Source organism: Symphalangus syndactylus, chromosome 1, assembly GCF_028878055.3.
Source record: "Symphalangus syndactylus isolate Jambi chromosome 1, NHGRI_mSymSyn1-v2.1_pri, whole genome shotgun sequence".
Taxonomy (NCBI): Eukaryota; Metazoa; Chordata; class Mammalia; order Primates; family Hylobatidae; genus Symphalangus; species Symphalangus syndactylus.
The window spans coordinates 88,773,354-88,792,025 of NC_072423.2; the positions used below are offsets into that span (position 1 = coordinate 88,773,354).

Here is an 18,672-nt window from a genome sequence, read left to right on the forward strand (position 1 = left end):
CATTCTGTAGGTTGTCTGTTCACTCTGATGACAGTTTCTTCTGCTGTGCAGAAAGTCTTTAGTTTAATTAGATCCCATTTGTCAATTTTTGCTTTTGTTGCAATTGCTTTTGACATTTTCGTCACGATATCTTTGCCCATGCCTATGTCCTGAATGGTATTGCCTAGATTTTCTTCAAGGGTTTTTGTAGTTTTCAGTTTTATGTTTAAGTCTTTAATTCTTCTTGAGTTAATGTTTGTATAAGGTATAAGAAATGGGTCATCCAAAGGCTTCTTAAGCTGATAAGCAACTTCAGTAAAGTTTCAGGATGCAAAATCAATGTGCAAAAATCACCAGCATCCCTATACAACAACAATAGACAGGCAGAGAGCCAAATCACGAATGAACTCCCATTTACAATTACTACAAAGGGAATAAAGTACCTAGGAATACGGCTAACAAGGGAAGTAAAGGACCTCTTCAAGGAGAACCACAAGCCACTGCTCAAGAAAATATGTGAGAAGCCAAACAAATGGAAAAACATTCCATGCTCATGGATAGGAAGAATCAATATCATGAAAATTACCATACTACCCAAAGTAATTTATAGAGTCAATGCTATTTCCATCAAATTACCATTGACATTCTTCACATATTTAGAATAAACTATTTTAAAATTCACATGGAATAAAAAAGAGCCTGTACAGCCAAGACAATCCTAAGCAAAAAGAACACAGCTGGAGGCATCATGCTACCTGACTTCAAACTACACTACAAGGCTTCAGTAACCAAAAAAGCATGATACTGATATGAAAACAGGAACATAGATGAATGGAACAGAATGAAGAACTCAGAAATAAGACCTCACATCTACAACCATCTGATCTTTGACAAACTTGACAAAAACAAGCAATGGGGAAATGATTTCCTGTTTAATAAATAAATGCTGGGAGAACTAGCTGTGGAAGCCTCACAATCATGGTGGAAGGTGAAAATCATGTCTTACGTGGTATCAGGCAAGAAAGAATTTGAGAGCCAAGTGAAAGGGGAAACCCCTTATAAAACCATCAGATCTTGTGAGACTTATTTACTACTATGAGAATAGTATAAGAGAAACTGCCCCAACGATTCAATTATCTCTCACCAGGTCCCTCCCACAACACGTGGGAATTATGGGAGCTACAATTCAAGATGAGATTTGGGTGGGAACACATCAAAACTATATCGTAGCTTAAAATAAATATTCCAGCTTTAAGATATTTATGTAAGATTATGGTAACTACAAAACACAAAGCTATTGAAGATACACAAATGATACAGAGAAAACCATTGTGAAAGACAACGTGATGATTCCTCAAGGATCTAGAACCAGAAACACCATTTGACCCAGCAATCCCATTACTGGATATATACCCAAAGGATTATAAATTATTCTGCTATAAAGACACATGCACACATATGTTTATTGCAGCACTATTCACAATAGCAAAGACTTGGAACCAACCCAAATGACCATTAATGATAGACTGGATAAAGAAAATGTGACACATACACACTATGGAATTCTATGCAGCCATAAAAAAAGATTAGTTCATATCCTTTGCAGGGATGATAAAGCTGGAAACCATCATTCTCAGCAAACTAACACAGGAACAGAAAACCAAACACTACATGTTCGGAACATCACACACCAGGGCCTGTTTGGCGGTGGGGGGCTAGGGGAAGGATAGCATTATGAGAAATACCTAATGTAGATGACGAGTTGAAGGGTGCAGCAAACCACCATGGCATGTGTATACCTATGTAACAAATCTGCACTTTCTGCACATGTATCCCAGAACTTAAAGTATAATAAAAAACAGAGAGAAACAAAAAAGAATCAAACTGTAGTACTAAAGAAAATAACCAAATAACAAAGGCAGACAAGAGAGGAAGAAAAGAAAATTGGATTTGCAAAAGAACCAGAAAACAATTAGCAATATGACAATCACAAGTCTTTGTTTATCACTAATGTCCTTGAATGTAAGTGAATTAAATTTTTCAGTTAAAAGTCAGAGTGGCTGAATCAATAAGAAACAAGATCCAAGTATGTGTTTCTGGCAAGAGACCTACTTTAGCTTTAAAGACACACAAGGATAAAAGTGGAGGAATGGAAAAAGATATTTTATGCAAATAGAAACCAAAGGAGGTCAGAGGTGGTTATGCTTTTGTCAGACAAAATAGACTTTACGTCAAAAATTGTCACAAGACAAAGAATGTTATTATTTAGTAATAAAGAGTTCAATTAATCAGGACATAACAATTATAAATACATATGCACCAAACTTTGGAGCAACTAAATATATAAAGCACATATTAATGGACATGAAGGGAGAAATAGATAGCAATACAATAATATAGGCATCTTCAATACCTTAAAAATAGATAGATTAACCAGACAGAAAATTAATCAGGAAATTCTGAACTTGAATTGTCCACCAAATGGACCTGATGGACATATATAGAACATTCCATCCTAAAGCAACAGAATATTCATTCTTTTCTAGTGCATATGAAACATTCACTAAGATAGATTATATGTTAGGCCACAAAATAAGTTAATCATTAAAAAGATTGAAATTCTATCAAGTATAATTTCTGACTATACTGATACTTAACTAGAAATCAATAACTGGAGGAATATTCCTCCTCCACAAATTCACAAATATGTAGAAATTAAACAACATGCTCCTGAACAACCAAAGAAGAAATTAAAAGAGAAATTTAAAAATATCTTGAGATTAATGGCAATGAAAACACAATTAAAACTTACGGAATGCAAAAAAAAAGCAGTTCTAAGAGGAAACTTTATAGCAATAAATGTCAGTATTTAAAAAAGAAAGATTCCAAATAAATAGTCTAACATTATGCCTCAGGAAAACAGATTTTAAAAGGTCAAAATGAACACAACGTTAGCAGGAAAAAAAAGTGAAAACAAAGATGAGAAATAAAGAGATGATTAAAAAATACAAAGAAAAAATTAGTAAACTAGGTTTTGATTTTTAAAAAAACACAACTGACAAATCTTTAGCAGAACTAATAAAAAAAGAGAGAAGACTCAAATAAATAAAATCATAAATGAAGGTAGAGACATTACAACAGATGCCTCAGAAATAAAAAGGATAATAAGGGACTATAATGAATAATTATAGGCCAACAATGAGATAACTGAGTGGAAATTGATAAATCTTTAGAATATACGATCTACCAAGATAGAATCAGGAAGAAATAGAAAGACTGTGCAGACGGATAACAAACAAAAAGATGTAAGTAGTAATTTAAAATTTCTCAGCAAAGAAAATCTCAGGACCAGATGGCTTTACTGCTAAATTCTAAAAATAAATAAGTAAATAAATAAATAAATAAATAAAGAGTTAATACTTCTTAAACTATTCCAAACTAGACAAAAACACCATAAAAAATGAAAGTTGAGACCAGTATATCTGAAGAATATTGATGCAGAAATCCTCAAAATATTAGAAAACTAAATAACACATCAAAAATGTTATATATCATGACCAAGTAGGATTTATCCCTGGCATGCAAAGCTGGTTTAATGTATGAAAATCAATCAGTGTGATACATCACATTAACAGAATGAAAGATAAAACCACATGATCATTACAACAGATACTGAAAAAGCATTTGACAAAGTTCAACATCCTTTTTTGTTAAAAACACTCAACAGTTTATGTATAAAAAGAAAGTTCCTCAATATAGTAAAGACTATTTATAAAAACCCACAGCTATCATTATAATTAATATAGAAAAACAAATATTTTTCTCTAATATTTAGTTCAGGGAAAGCATACCCACTTTCACCATTTCTATTCAACATTGTATTAGAAGTTCTAGTCAGTGTAATCAGAAAAGAGAAAAATTAAAAGCTATCCAAATCAGAAAAGAAGTAAAATTATTTCTATTTGCCTATGGCATGATCCTATATGTAGAAAACCTCAAAGACCACCCTCCACCCACTAGCACTGTTAGAAATAATAAATTAATTGACTAAAGTTGCAGGACACAAAATCAACAAACAAAAATTAGCTAAATGTTTGCACACAATTAAAAACTTAGCTGAAAAGAAATAAAGAAAACAATCCTATTTATATTAGCATCAAAAATATATAGGAATAATCTTAACCAAAGAATCGAAAGATCTGTATAGTAAAAACTATAAAACATTGATGAAAGAAATTGAAGACACAAATAAATGGACAGATATCCTGTGTACACACATTAGAAGAAATATTGTTAAAATGTCTATGCTGAAGTTTCCCTGATGCCTACACAGGTGGGAACTGCAGTGCACGAGTGCCAGCAAAGGCAAATTCAACTCACTTGCTGCTCCACCCTTCGTTGGAGGGGGAGTGCACGTGAGCAGGTGCAGGACTCAGGGCAAGCACTTTTGGGTGCTGGCAAGAGCAAACTCCATACCAGCCCCATGGCAGCATCTAGGGAGAGGGTGACCATGATCTCTGAAGACCCAGACGAAGTGTTACGCTGCCCATTTTAGCTTTGCCATCCAAGGATAGCTTAAGTGTTAATAGCTCAATGGAGGATCAGTGTGACAGCCTTTTGCACCAACACTCATGGCACCCAAGTTCTTGTTCAGCATCCAGGAGGAATGAGGTTGCATGAACAAATTGAAGATGGTAAATGCAAGAGATTTTAGTGCTGGTGAAAGTGGCTTTCAGTGGGAAGGGGATACGTAAAGGGGATGGAGCGGGAAGGTAATCTTCCCCTGGAGTCTGGCCGAGGACTAGATGCTACACCATCAAGCTGTCCCTCTGATGTCAAGCTGCTTCTGTCTGCCATACAACCATAGTCTTCAACATCCAGCTGCTTCTCCTCTCTCTGCTGGCTAAGCCTGGGGTGTTTATGAGCATAGGATGGAGGGTTGGGCTGGATATGGGTGGTTTTGGAAAAGGCGACATTCAAGCAGGAAAACAGGGATGTACGTTTTCACTTTGGGCTGAGTTATCAGGCTTTTTGGCTTGACGGTGGGGCCCTGCCTTCTTCTGCACAGAATTTCCCTGCCTCCTATACTTATCAATGCTACTAAAAGCAGTATAAGGATTCAACACAATTCATCTTCACAGAAATATAAAATGAAATGCTAAAATCCATGTGTAATCACAGAAGACCCTGAATAGCCAAAGTAATTCTGAGAAACAAGAACAAAGTTGGAAGCATTATGCTTCTTCATTTAAAAGTATATTATAAAGTTACAGTAATCAAAACAGTATAATACTGGCATAAAAGCAGGCATATAAACCAGTGGGACAAAAATAGACAACCCAGAAATAAACCCAAATATATATGGTTCCCATGGTTTGAATGCTTGAATGTTTGTGTCCTCTCCAAAATGCATGTTGAAACTCCAAAATGCATGTTGCAATAGTTTGGGCCTTTAGGAGGAAATTAGGTCATGATGACTCCAACCTCATGGATGGAATTAAGGTCCTTATAAAAGAGGCTTCACAAGACATTTGGACTATTTCACCCTTCCATTCATTCCACCATGTGAGGACACAGTTTGTCCTATCTGGAAGATGCAGCAACAAGATACCATCTTGGAAGCAAGCAATGTGACCCTAACTAGACGCTGAACCTGTGGCACCTTGATCATGGACTTCTCAGTTCCAAAACTGTGAGAAATAATTTTCTATTTTTTATAAATTACCCAGTTTGTGGTATTCTGTTATAGCAGCACAAATGGACTAAGAAAGAAATTGGTACCAATAAGTGGAGTACTGCTGTATCGAATACTTAAAAATGTGGAAGTGGCATTGGAACTGGGTAATGGGTGGAGGCTACTCTCTAACAGACGATTCTGGTAAGGACTAAGAAGAAGAGAGCTGTAGACAGAACCTCAGTCTTAGAGATTATTTAAGTGGTTGTAATTACAATATTGATTAAAATGTGGGCAGTGAGTGCCATTCTGATGTGGTGTCAGATGAAAATGAGAAATATCTAATTAAAAACTGGAGGGGGCCAGGCGCAGTGGTTCAATGCCTGTAACCCCATTCACTTTGGGAGGCTGAGGTGGGCAGATCACTTGAGGTCAGGAGTTCAAGGCCAGCTTGGCCGACATGGTGAAACCCCGTCTCTACCAAAAATACAAAAATTAGCCAGTCATGGTGGTGCACACCTGTAATCCCAGCTACTCGGGAGGCTGAGGCTGTAGAATTGCTTGAACTTGGGAGGCAGAAGTTGCCATGGACCAAGATCGCACCACTGCACTCCAACCTGGGTGACAAAGTGAGACTCCATCTCAAAAAAAAAAAAAAAAAAGTGGATCAAAGGCCATCCTTGTTATCAAGTGGCAAAGAACATGGCTGAATTGTGTCTATGTCCCAGGGTTTTGTGGAAGGCAGAACTTAAAGACAATGAACTAGGATATTTGGTGAAATAAATATCTAAGTGAAGTGTTCAGGGAAATGACTGCTTATAATAAAATACGGGAAGAGAGAAATGAATTAAAAGAAAAAATGTATAATCAAAAAGTAAGTGAAATTTAAAGATTTAGAAAATTATCAGCCTGGACATGTGAAGATAAAAAGCTGTTCAAGAAAGAAAATTAAAGGTATGGCCAAGCTACTGTTTAAATAAGAAATATATATGTGTAAGTAGAAGCCAGATACTACTCACTAGAACAGTGGAGGGGTGATCCCAGTGATATTTGGAAGATCTTTGTGGCTCCCACTCCCATTACAGGTGCCAAGTGCTAAGTTTTTGTTGACAGATGAATGGATAAACTGTGAGATACACACACACACACACACTCATATAATTCAGACTTAAAAAAGGAGATCTTGCCATTTGCCACAACATGGAAGAAACTGGAGAAACTTATGCTAAATAAACTTACCCAGACACAGAGACATAATGCACAATCTCATTTATATGTGGAATCTAAAATAACAACAAAACAAATAACAATATAGAATTCACAGAGATAGAGAGTGAAACTGTGGTTACCAGGGGTAGAAGAAGGGAGAGAGGGAGAAAACTGGTAGGGGAGAGCAGCAGGTCAAAAGATACAAAGTAAAAGATAACTAGGATGAGCAAATCTAGAGTTCTAATGTACAGCACAAAGACTATAGTTAATAACAAGGTATTGTATTTGGCATTTTTGCTAAATGAGTAGATTTTAGCTGCTCTTGCCACACATAGAAATACAAACGAGTGACTATTTGAAATAATAGATATGTTAATTTTTAAATTTTTATTATTATACTTTAAGTTCTGGGATACATGTGCAGAACGTGCAGGTTTGTTACACAGGTATACACGTGCCATGGTGGTTTGCTGCACCCATCAACCCATCATCCACATTAGGTATTTCTCCTAATGCTATCTGTCCCCTTGCCCCCCACCCCCGACAGGCCCCAGTGTGTGATGTTCCCCTCCCTGTGCCCATATATTCTCATTGTTCAACTCCCACTTATGAGTGAGAATATGCAGTGTTTGGTTTTCTGTTCCTGTGTTAGTTTGCTGAGAATGATGGTTTCCAGCTTTATCCATGTCCCTGCAAAGGACATGAACTCATTCTTTTTTATGGCTGCATAGTATTCCATAGTGTGTACGTGCCACATTTTCTTATCCAGTCTATCATTGATGGGCATTTGGGTTGGTTGAAGTCTTTGCTATTGTGAGTAGTGTTGCAGTAAACATGTGTGTATGTGTCTATATAGTAGAATGATTTATAATCCTTTGGGTATATACCCAGTAAAGGAATTGCTAGGTCAAATGGTATTTCTAGTTCTAGGTCCTTGAGGAATCACCACACTGTCTTCTATGATGGTTGAATTAATTTACACTCCCACCAACAATGTAAAAGTGTTCCTATTTCTCCACATCCTCTCCAGCACCTGTTGTTTCCTGACTTTTTAATGATCACCATTTTAATTGGCATGAGATGGTATCTCATTGTGGTTTTGATTTGTAGTTCTCTAACGACCAATGATGATGAGCTTTTTTTCCTATGTTTGAGCCACATAAATTTCTTCTTTTGAGAAGTGTCTGTTCATATCCTTCACCCACTTTTTTTTGTTTGTTTGTTTTTTGAGATGGAGTATCGTTCAGTCGCCCAGGCTGGAGTGCTGTGATGCAATCTCGGCTCACTGCAACCTCTGCCTGCTGGGTTCAAGTGATTCTCCTGTCTCAGCCTCCTGAGTAGCTGAGACTACAGGTGCATACCACCATGCCTGGCTAATTTGTTGTATTTTTTAGTAGAGACGTGGTTTCACCGTATTAGCCAGGCTGGTCTTGATCTCCTGATCTCATGATCCATCCGCCTTGGCCTCCCAAAGTGCTGGGATTACAGGCGTGAGCCACCACTCCAGGCCTCTTTTGCCCACTTTTTGATGTGGTTGTTTGTTTTTTTTCTTGTAAGTTTGTTTAAGTTCCTTGTAGATTCTGGATATTAGCCCTTTGTCAGATGGATAGATTGCAAAAATTTTCTCCCATTCTGTAGGTTGCCTGTTCAGTCTGATGGTAGTTTCTTTTGCTGTGTAGGAGCTCTTTTGTTTAATTAGATCCCATTTGTCAATTTTGACTTTTTTTTTTTTTTTTTTTGAGACAGAGTCTCACTCTTTTGCCCAGCCTGGAGTGCAGTGGTGCAATCTCAGCTCACTGCAAGCTCCACCTTCCGGGTTCATGCCATTCTCCTGCCTCAGCCTCCCAAGTAGCTGAGACTGCAGGCGCCCACCACCATGCCCAGCTAATTTTCTTTGTATTTTTAATAGAGACGGGGTTTCACTGTGTTAGCTGGGATGGTCTCGATCTCCTGACCTCATGATCCACCCACCTTGGCCTCCCAAAGTGCTGGGATTACAGGTGTGAGCCACTGCGCCTGGCCAATTTTGGCTTTTGTTGCAATTGCTTTTGGTGTTTTATTCATGAAGTCTTTGCCTATGCCTATGTCCTGAATGGTATTGCCTAGGTTTTCTTCTAGGGTTTTTATGGTTTTAGGTCTTACATTTAAATCTTTAATCCATCTTGAGTTAATTTTTGAATAAGGTGTAAGGAAGTAGTCCAGTTTTAATTTTCTGCATATGGCTAGCCAGTTTTCCCAATATCATTTATTAAATAGGGAACGCTTTCCCCATTGCTTGTCTTTGTCAGGTTTGTCAAAGATCAGATGGTTGTAGATATGTGGTGTTATTTCTGAGGACTCTGTTCTGTTCCATTGGTCTACATATCTTTTTGGTACCAGTACCATGCTGTTTTGGTTACTGTAGCCTTGTAATATAGTTTGAAGTCAGTAGTAACCATTTTATTCTCTACATGTATCTCATAATATCATGTTGTAAACTTTAAATATGTACAGTGAAATTTACTTTACAAAATGTAAGTGCTTGATATCCTGATACTTAATCTCTAAATACTTAAGACATGTCTCCTAAGAATAATATTCTACTATATAGCTTTAATACAATTATTACATCCCAAGATTTATTAATATAATAATCCAATATATAGTTCTTATTACAATTTCCTCCATTATTCCCTAATTATATTTATAAAAAATTTGAGGATAATGGAGGGGCCTATGTGTTTATATATAAATAAACACATAAATTATTGTTCACTCATACATTTGGTTCTCTTGTCCTTTAAGTCTTTCATAATCTACTCATAGAGCAGTTTCTCATCATTTTTTGTTTGTTTGATTTTGCATTTGTTTTAGTCTTTTATGACATTGACTTTTGTTTTTGTTTCTTTAGTCTGGAGCATTTGTTTTATATAATGCCCAATATCTTGGACATTTCTTCCTGTTTTCCATGAGTTCAAGTTAACAATTTTAATAAAAACACAACATAGATAATGTGACTTTCCCAACTTTCCCTTGCATCACACAAGGATGAACATAGTAACAGTTTATTTCAATTTTGGTGGTGGTTACTTTAACCAATTGATTTGGGTGGTGTTATCAATTGAATGATTATGTCTTCCCGAAATTCATATGTTAAAATTCCAAACCCTAAAGTGATGGCATTAAAAAGTGGGGCCTGGCCGGGCGCGGTGGCTCACGCTTGTAATCCCAGCACTTTGGGAGGCCAAGGCGGGCGGATCACGAGGTCAGGAGATCGAGACCACGGTGAAACCCCGTCACTACTAAAATACAAAAAATTAGCCGGGCGTGGTGGCGGGTGCCTGTAGTCCCAGCTACTCGGAGGCTGAGGCAGGAGAATGGCGTGAACCCGGGAGGCGGTGCTTGCAGTGAGCCGAGATTGCGCCACTGCACTCCAGCCTGGGCGACAGAGTGAGACTCCATCTCAAAAAAAAAAAAAAAAAGTGGGGCCTTTGGAAGGCGATAAAGTAACAAAGGTGGAGTCCTCATGAATGGGATTGGTGCTCTTATAAAAGAGACCCCACAGAGCTCTCTTGCTCCTTTCGACCATGAGAGGATACAGCAAGAAGACAGACATCCTTGAATCAGAAAGTTGGCCTTCATCACACTTGAGGATAGGCCAGTAATTTGACGTCAGATGCCCTGGCCTCCAAAATCGTGAGAAATAAATGTTTGTTTTTTCAGCCACCTAGATTATGGTATTTTTGTTATAACAGTCCGAACAGACAAAGACAGGTGGTATTCACATGCTATTTTCATTTTAAAGGTATATTTTTAACTTCATAACTAAAAAGGAATCAGTAGGCTTATGCTTTTAAGACAAAGTGAATATTATGTTTCCAAAGATATTTTCACTGAATGGTGTTGGCATCTGTTAAATTTGTCATCTCATCCTCTATTCTCAGCCTAAATGTATAAGTCTACTTTGTTATTCAAGTTACAACTGAAAGGCAGAAACTTGGATATCAAGCTGTAAAAGTTTTGCATTTCCTGGAAACACATAATTGTAGCAAACTCTTAGATAAATTGATCCTAATTATGTGTCAATGCTCATTATTCATGAGGAAGTTAGAGAATAAGAAGGCCTTAACTCTGGACCCAAAACAACTATCTGAGTTTTTGTTTCTCAGCTAGTCCTGTTTCCCAGGTCCCATCTGCATCTCAGCTTTCATTTCCCACTCTCCAACTCTCTCCTTCAGGACCAGGGGAATCTTCTATTCCCTAAGGACATCTGTCCTTCTCTTATTTGATCTTATGTCAGTTTGACATGGCATGGTTTAAGTCAATGTTTTCCCATGTAGCTGAAGTGCTAAGTGCAAATATTAACTGATTCAGAGAACCATCAACCTTGTCAAAACCATAAAACTGATATCTCTTTATTAGTTGACCCAAAGTCATAATTTGGACAGAGATATTTCAAGACGTTTTTAGACATAAACCATAAAACAAATATACCAAATAATATATGTGAGACACAAAGAGAAAGCAATTGATCCGAGGCTACTATGTATATAACAAATAAGATTTTATCTTGTTAAAACACCCGCATGCCCGCAGAAATCAGTCAGAACCAGATGACTCTTTCCAGCTGTTGATTCCTCCTCCTCACAAAGAGCCCACATGCTTCACTTTGCTTAATTGTCACTTTGAGGACAATGTTTCTTCCTTTCTTTCCTTCACACTTCCCTCTTTTCCTTCATTATAGGAAGAAACTTCTCACTTACATATGAGAAATCACGGTCACTTTTGTGTAGCTTATGCTGAACATTAGCCCTTCCTTCTCTGGATCCCTTGAATGCTGGAATAGTTGCCAGTCTGTGTTTTCAACTGAGGACCTTCCCGTTGCCCAATACTAATGTATCCAATGGAGATTATAAGAAAAATTAAAAGTCTTGTAAACACATGAATATTTTTTCTTTTCTATCCCAAGCATTTAAGACTTTCTTAGTACTTTTCTTAAGATAATACATGCAAAGGGAGAGATAAGTGGAGGAGTTAGAGGAATATAGTAATGGAGGAAGGAAAAGGAGATTTTGCTTACTAGCTTCTAGCTTTTGTTTTCCAGCAATCCAAAGAACAATATCTCACTAAAAGTTTATGATATGTGCTTCAGAAAGATATATCAAAAGAGAAGAGTTCCTAGAGTACAGGATATGAGAGGTATCATGGAATGGAGGGGGAAACACGATAAATAAGAGAAGGACAGATGTCCTTAGGGAATAGAAGATTCCCCTGGTCCTGAAGGAGGAGTTGGAGTGTGGGAAATGAAAGCTGAGATGCAGATGGGACCTGGGAAACAGGGCTAGCTGAGAAACAAAAACTCAGATAGTTGTTTTGGGTCCAAAGAGTTAAGGCCTTCTTATTATCTAAGGAGGGATCCCTAGAACTAGAAATGCCAGGGAGACGGTTTTGCCCATGGACCTGCAGGAATAAGAGATATTTTATGGAGAACGTGCACAGAGAGTTGTATATATTGTTAGAGAAACACCAAAATTTATCTCCAACTCCTTTGTTGTCAAACATAAATATCTGTTTTTGAGCTCTGCCACAGGAACTTGGGAGCACTTCAGGTGAGTGCAGAGCCAGGAAAAGATGCATCAAAATGAGTAGAAAAAGTCGTAAAACATGGCATTTTACTCGTCCTAGTCTCTCTCACCCTGATACAGTGAGACTTGATCTGGAGAAAACACTGAAGTCCCAGCTTCTCCCTTAGGGAAGCAAGAGGAGTGGGCCATGAGTCCAGCATTCTGGGTTTCCAGCGGGGTTGCCCAAGGCACTGGTTTCTGTCTTACATGACTCAGAGTGCAGAGTTTGGATGCCATGTTGGGGGCCTCTGAGAACAAAGGCAAGCACCCTGTTTCAGCACTAGGGAGATTGTAGTACTGCAGGCGGACACCAGGGGGAGAATGAGGTTACAGGCTCCAGACAAGAAGCAAGCAAACAAGGACAAAAAACCAAACACCGCATGTTCTCACTCATAGGTGGGAATTGAACAATGAGAACAGGCTCCAGACAAGAAGCAAGCAAACAAGGACAAAAAACCAAACACCGCATGTTCTCACTCACAGGTGGGAATTGAACAATGAGAACTCATGGACACAGGGAGGGGAACATCACACTCCGGGGACTGTTGTGGGGTTGGGGGAGGGGGGAGGGACAGCATTAGGAGATATACCTAATGCCAAATGACGAGTTAATGGGTGCAGGAAATCAACATGGCACATGGATACATATGTAACAAACCTGCACATTGTGCACATGTACCCTAAAACCTAAAGTATAATAAAAAAATAAAAATAAAAAATAAAAAATAACCTAACTGGGAAATTACACACACAAGCCCATAAAAAGCTTGAAGGGCTCCTAGAATCTCTAGCTATGCTAACCAATAAAGGTCTTCCAATGTATGAAGCCAGTCTGTAATGACTGGAGGAGGTTGGGTGTATTTTTCAAATGCCCGCATCTTAATAGGAGATCGCAAGGCATACAGAGAAACAGGAAAACATGGCCCAACCAAAGGAACACAATAAATCTCCAGAAACTAACTTTACAGAAATAAATATCCATGATTTACATGATCTCTTATAGATATTTACACACCCATATTTATTGCAGCATTATTCATAATAGCTAAGAGGTGGAAGCAACCCAAATGTGGGCCAATGGATGAATAAAGAAAATGTAGTATACACATACAATGAAACACTAATCTGCCTTACAGAAGAGGAAATCCTATCACGTGCTACAACATGGATGAAACCTGGGGATCTTGTAACAGCCCAAGGGGTCCACCTTGCCCGCTGCCTAGACAGAACTGCTTTATCAAGACAGAGGAATTGCAACAGAGAAAGAGTAATTCACGCAGAGCCGGCTGCGTGGGAGACTGGAGTTTTATTATTACTCAAATCAGTCTCCTGGAGCATTTGGGGAGCAGAGTTTTTAAGGATAACTTCGTGGGTGGGGCAAATCCAGTGAGCCAGGGGTGCTGATTGATCAGAGATGAAACCATAGGGAGTCGGAGCTGCCTTCTTGCACTGAATCAGTTCCTGGGTGGGGGCCAGAAGATCAGATGAGCCCGTTTATTGATCCGGATAGTGCCAGCAGATCCATCAAGAGAAGGGTCTGCAAAATATCTCAAGCACTGATCTTAGGAGTAGTTTAGGGAGGGTCAGAATCTTGTAGCCTCCAGCTGCCTGACTCCTAAACCATAATTTTTAATCTTGGGTCTAATGTTAGTCCTACAAAGGCAATCTAGTCTCCAGGCAAGAAGGAGGTCTGCTGTTGATCATCTTTGTTTAAACTATAAACTAAGTTTCTCCCAAAGTTAGTTCAGCCTACCCCCAGGAATGAACAAGCACAGCTTGGAGGTTAGAAGCAAGATGGAGTCAGTTAAGTTAGATCTCTTTCACTGTCTCAGTCGTAATTTTGCAAAGGCAGTTTCAATCTCATGCTAAGTAAAATAAGCCATCACAAAAAGACAAATACTGTATGATTCCTCTTAATAAAGAAGTTATTAAGAAATAATTCCTAGGCAGCTAGAAAAGATATAGTTTCTCAGTGGAAATTTTCCTGTAATAAGAAGCAACCCCTGGAACCATTTCTTTTCTAACAGAAAAGGCAACTTAAATAGCCAGACTGGCAAGCTTTGATGTCCAAATGCTGGCGATTAGAAACTAGGTCCATCTAAAATAGCTAACATGGCGATTCCCACCCTCCTCTCCTTGTCACCACATGTGCCAGTGTGATGGCCACCTCCGGATTACTCACATGTGTTCAGGACATCACGGTGACCCACATTTGCATATTAAAGGGCTAAGGTGAAAGGGCAACGTTTTTCGTGGGCTACATGAATGACACCCCTGGTCAAACCAATCCCCTGGGCCCTATGCAAATCAGACACCACCTCTTCCAGCCTCCAATATAACCAACTACTTTCCCACTACACACTGGGTTTCTTTTTGTTTGGAGGCCCCCTCCCTCTGTCTCTGTGTGGGGGAGCTGTTTTCTTCTTTCTTTCTTCTTTCTTGCCTATTAAATTATCTGCTCCTTAAAACCACTCCACCTGTCTCCATGTCGTTTATCCAAACAGCACGAGAACGAGGACACTGGTGTTCCTCCAGTCATCAGAACTGTATCACTCTCATATGAAGTATCCAAAGTAGACATAGAATGAATATGGAACAGAAAGTAGGATGGTGGTTACCAGGCACTAGGAACAGGAAGGAGAGGGTTCAATGGATATAGAATTTCAGTTTTGCAAGACGAAAAAGTTCTATATATTTATTACACAGCAATGTGAACATAATTAATACTACTGATCTGAACACTAAAAAGTGGTTAAGATAATGAATTATATGTGTTTTATATGACAATTGAAAGTTTTAAAAATAAAAATTAAAAATGGATTTAAAGAGAATATTGCTTTGTTTCTTGCATACCTGCCTTTACACAGAAGACGCAAAACCCTTTTGCTCCTAGGTCAGTGGTTCTCAACACGGATGTGAGGGGATTTTGTTCTCTCTCCATCAAGAGATATTTGACAATATCTGATGATGTTTCTTGCTGTTACACATAGGGTGGGGTTGTGCTGGCATAGGCCAAGGAGTCTACTAAGCATCCTACAGCGCCCAGGATAGTCGCCTACCACAAAAAATTACCCCGTCCAAAATGGCATTAGTAGCTTATTTGAGAAACTTGTCCTAGATTATTAATCAGAATGTGTTATTGATATATAATATTATTAATCAGAATGTGTTATTGATATATGATTTCTCCCTTCTAGTTAGCTTGGTAGAGTTCAGACTCTGGAAAAAACTGGGAATGCAAAAGGCTGAATGAGTGTAAGCTGAAAGACGAGAGAGGAGTCTTGTTTGGAGCTTAGTGAAGGCAAAATGGAAAAAAAAGGAAGGTTAGGGGAGGAAAGACAGTCAATAGGCCACTTTTAGGCCATCATTCTGTAGGGTTCTGTGCTAAGCACCTTACATGTGTTGTCTCACATAATCCTTAAAACTCAGAAATGATTTTAAATTAAATAGCACAGACTGGAGAGGGAGTCTTTGCTTGGGTAGGCAACTTTAACTGGTTTATTAGCACATTACCCTGAAGGGAAAGGGGGTGTGATTGCTCCTGAAGAGACCGGGCTCCTTTTTAATCAAAGCTCAGGAGGAGAGCAGCATTCCACTGTTTCACAGATGCTGTGAGGGTGACAAAGATGCAGGGCACCCGCCGGAAACTGATGGCACTCTGCAAAAGGGGAAGGGAGCACCAGGAGCTCAGGTGAGTGGGGTTGCAGGTGATTCTGCCTCGCTCCCCAGGCTTTCTGGTGAGTCCATTCCTCCTCTCAGACTCATTGTTAGAACTCAAGACAAGCCAATTACATTTCGTAATGTCTGTGTCATTCAGACCCTGAGAACTAATCCAGACTTCTAAATGGTGCTTCTGAAGCCTTTTCTTCAACAGGAGAGTTAAGGTGTGGAATTAAGTGCAGAACCCATGGCCCTCTGAGGTGACAGTGATGGTTCAGGTTGTGTTTCTGGGTTCATTCTGGCAGCTCTCCCAAAGAAGGGAGGAAGGAAGCTTGCAGGGTGGGGCTGTGCAGTCACCCTGGCTGGCTCTGGTTTCCTTACCCGATACTTTAAAGTCAGCTTCCAAAGAATGCCCAGCCAAGGGTTTGAAGTGGCACCGTGGCTCTCTCCTCACAAAACTAGCCTACATGTGAGTTTGTTGAATTTATTTAGGTCCTGCCGAATCTTCCCCATTTGTTCCTCCTCAAGTTTCACTACTTCCCTGGAGGGGCCCAACCTTTCCAGAGGGCAAAGAAGTTGCTAGAGAAAGAAAGTAGCCAGAGGAAGAAGATGACTTTAGGGTAGGCAGCAATTGGGCAATGAGTGTTGAAAGGCTGTTTCAGCCTGCCAAGAGCTTGGGGAACTAGAAAAAGAAAAAGAAAACAAAACAACAACAAAAAATAAAACAAATTTTTTAAGAAAGCTTTTTCTATGTTCTGTATTACCATTATTAGCTATATATTACTGAATGTTAATTGCAAGCAACATCGTCATTATTGCTGAGATTATGTGATTACTTATATATGATGGAATATTGTTATTTATCTATATTATGATTACTAGCAATATTACTGTTAGCAGTTACGTATTACTGAAAGCTTCAAAGCAGCATAGGCTTTTTATAAGCATTTTTGCTCATGTTTAGGACAGTTCTCCAGTGTTGGTATTGCTCCTCTATTTAACAGATTAGACAAATGAGGCTCCAAGAACAGACTGGACTAATAACAGGGAACTTGTAAGTCTCAAAGTGGCAATTCACACATAAAGCTCTGTGATGCCTGAACTCTCATAGTCATAAGTTGGTTGCTTTCATGATTTTCCTGAAGTTGCTAGAAGTTTATAGAAAAGGAAGTGCAGGCATATTTCACAAATTTACAACCTGTAAATATCACATCCTGTATGGCTGCAAACACTGGAATAAGAAAGGGCTGATGACTTTCAGAAGAGGAAGGTATGTAGAAATCATTGATGGGACTATCTGAGAACCCAGACAGACTCTAGCTCCCTCCTGGGAGCTTCTGAGGACTCAGTTGGAACGAACAGCCACAGGTAGGTAATGCTGAAAGTCTTTTCTCATCTCACCATTCCCTTGCCGTGACACCATTAGAGGAGTAATTTGACTTGAAACTCATTGACAGCAGTTAAGAGACACTAGAGCACTTTGGAAATAGAGTGGGCAAATGGAAGGTTTTAACTCTGTTTCTTCTGTATTCTAACTGCATGATCTTGGTGAGTCACTTACCTTAGATTGTGTAATTAGTGGGAGCAGAGCTCTTGTCTCTTCATATGTTCTTAGGCCATTTGCAAACTGGGCAGTCTGTGGGCTGAGAACGGTGCAGTGAACACAGATCCAAGCTGAGCTCAGCAACAAATACCACAGCCAATTTGGTCTTTATGCTAACAGGTGGAGGATCCAGGACACGGTCTATGTGTTATGACTCCAAGACTTGTTCTCATACCACTGCATGTAGCTGCTTCTCCAGCCTAAGTAAACTCAGACACAGGCTGGCATTGCCAAATGGGAAAGTAGGAAGAAGTGGAATGATCTAGAGATTTATGCAGAGGCTTCAGACTTAAGGAAAGCTGAGATCCAAGACTGGCTTTACAGCTTCCCAGCTGTGTGCACAGGGTTGAACAATAAGGATAACTGCAAATATTTCTTCAGCATTAACTCTATGCCATGCATATATGCAGTGTGTATATATTTGCATTCATAACTTAAACTTTATTTTGAATGTTCTTATTTATTACATGTTTTTACTAACATGTAGAGCTGTTGTAAGGATTGAAACCACTGCATGATAAGAACTAAGAACATGTCTAGTAAAATATGATAAACATATCTAAGATGAATGCTGATAGACAAAAAATAAATGATCAGAGTGCATTTGTCTAAAAAATTCATCAAATATATGGCAATACAGTTGTTGTCAGTAGGACTGGGCAGAGGGACATTGCTGCATATTGCAAATTTTGTGTGACCCTTTGCCTCTGGATATTGGGACCTCTCAAGATTCATGCTGCTGCCACCCTGTGATGTGTTTATTATCTATAATGGACTGTGTCAAACATTACGGAAAAATCCTCATGAAACCAAGGTTGTGTGGTTTTCACTGCTCCATACTATCAGTTTCTTTCTCTAACACACAGGCCAAGTCTGGACTAATTGGCAGAAACTGACTTACCAGTTTTGCAGCCAGAACCTGGGAGCTCTATACTTTTTAAGAG

General features: G+C 38.9%; 1 protein-coding gene across 1 annotated transcript in view; it reads right to left on the minus strand.

Annotated features, from left to right (window-relative positions):
• Positions 1-18,672, minus strand: part of LOC129488675 (putative membrane-spanning 4-domains subfamily A member 4E) — a 132,892-nt gene extending 114,220 nt beyond the window's left edge. Inside the window, exons 1-2 of the mRNA XM_063630841.1 lie at positions 18,630-18,672; positions 17,687-17,768 (exon numbers count right to left, since the gene is read on the minus strand). The gene's annotated coding sequence lies outside the window, so the exon portion shown is untranslated. The remainder of the gene's footprint in view (positions 1-17,686; positions 17,769-18,629) is intronic.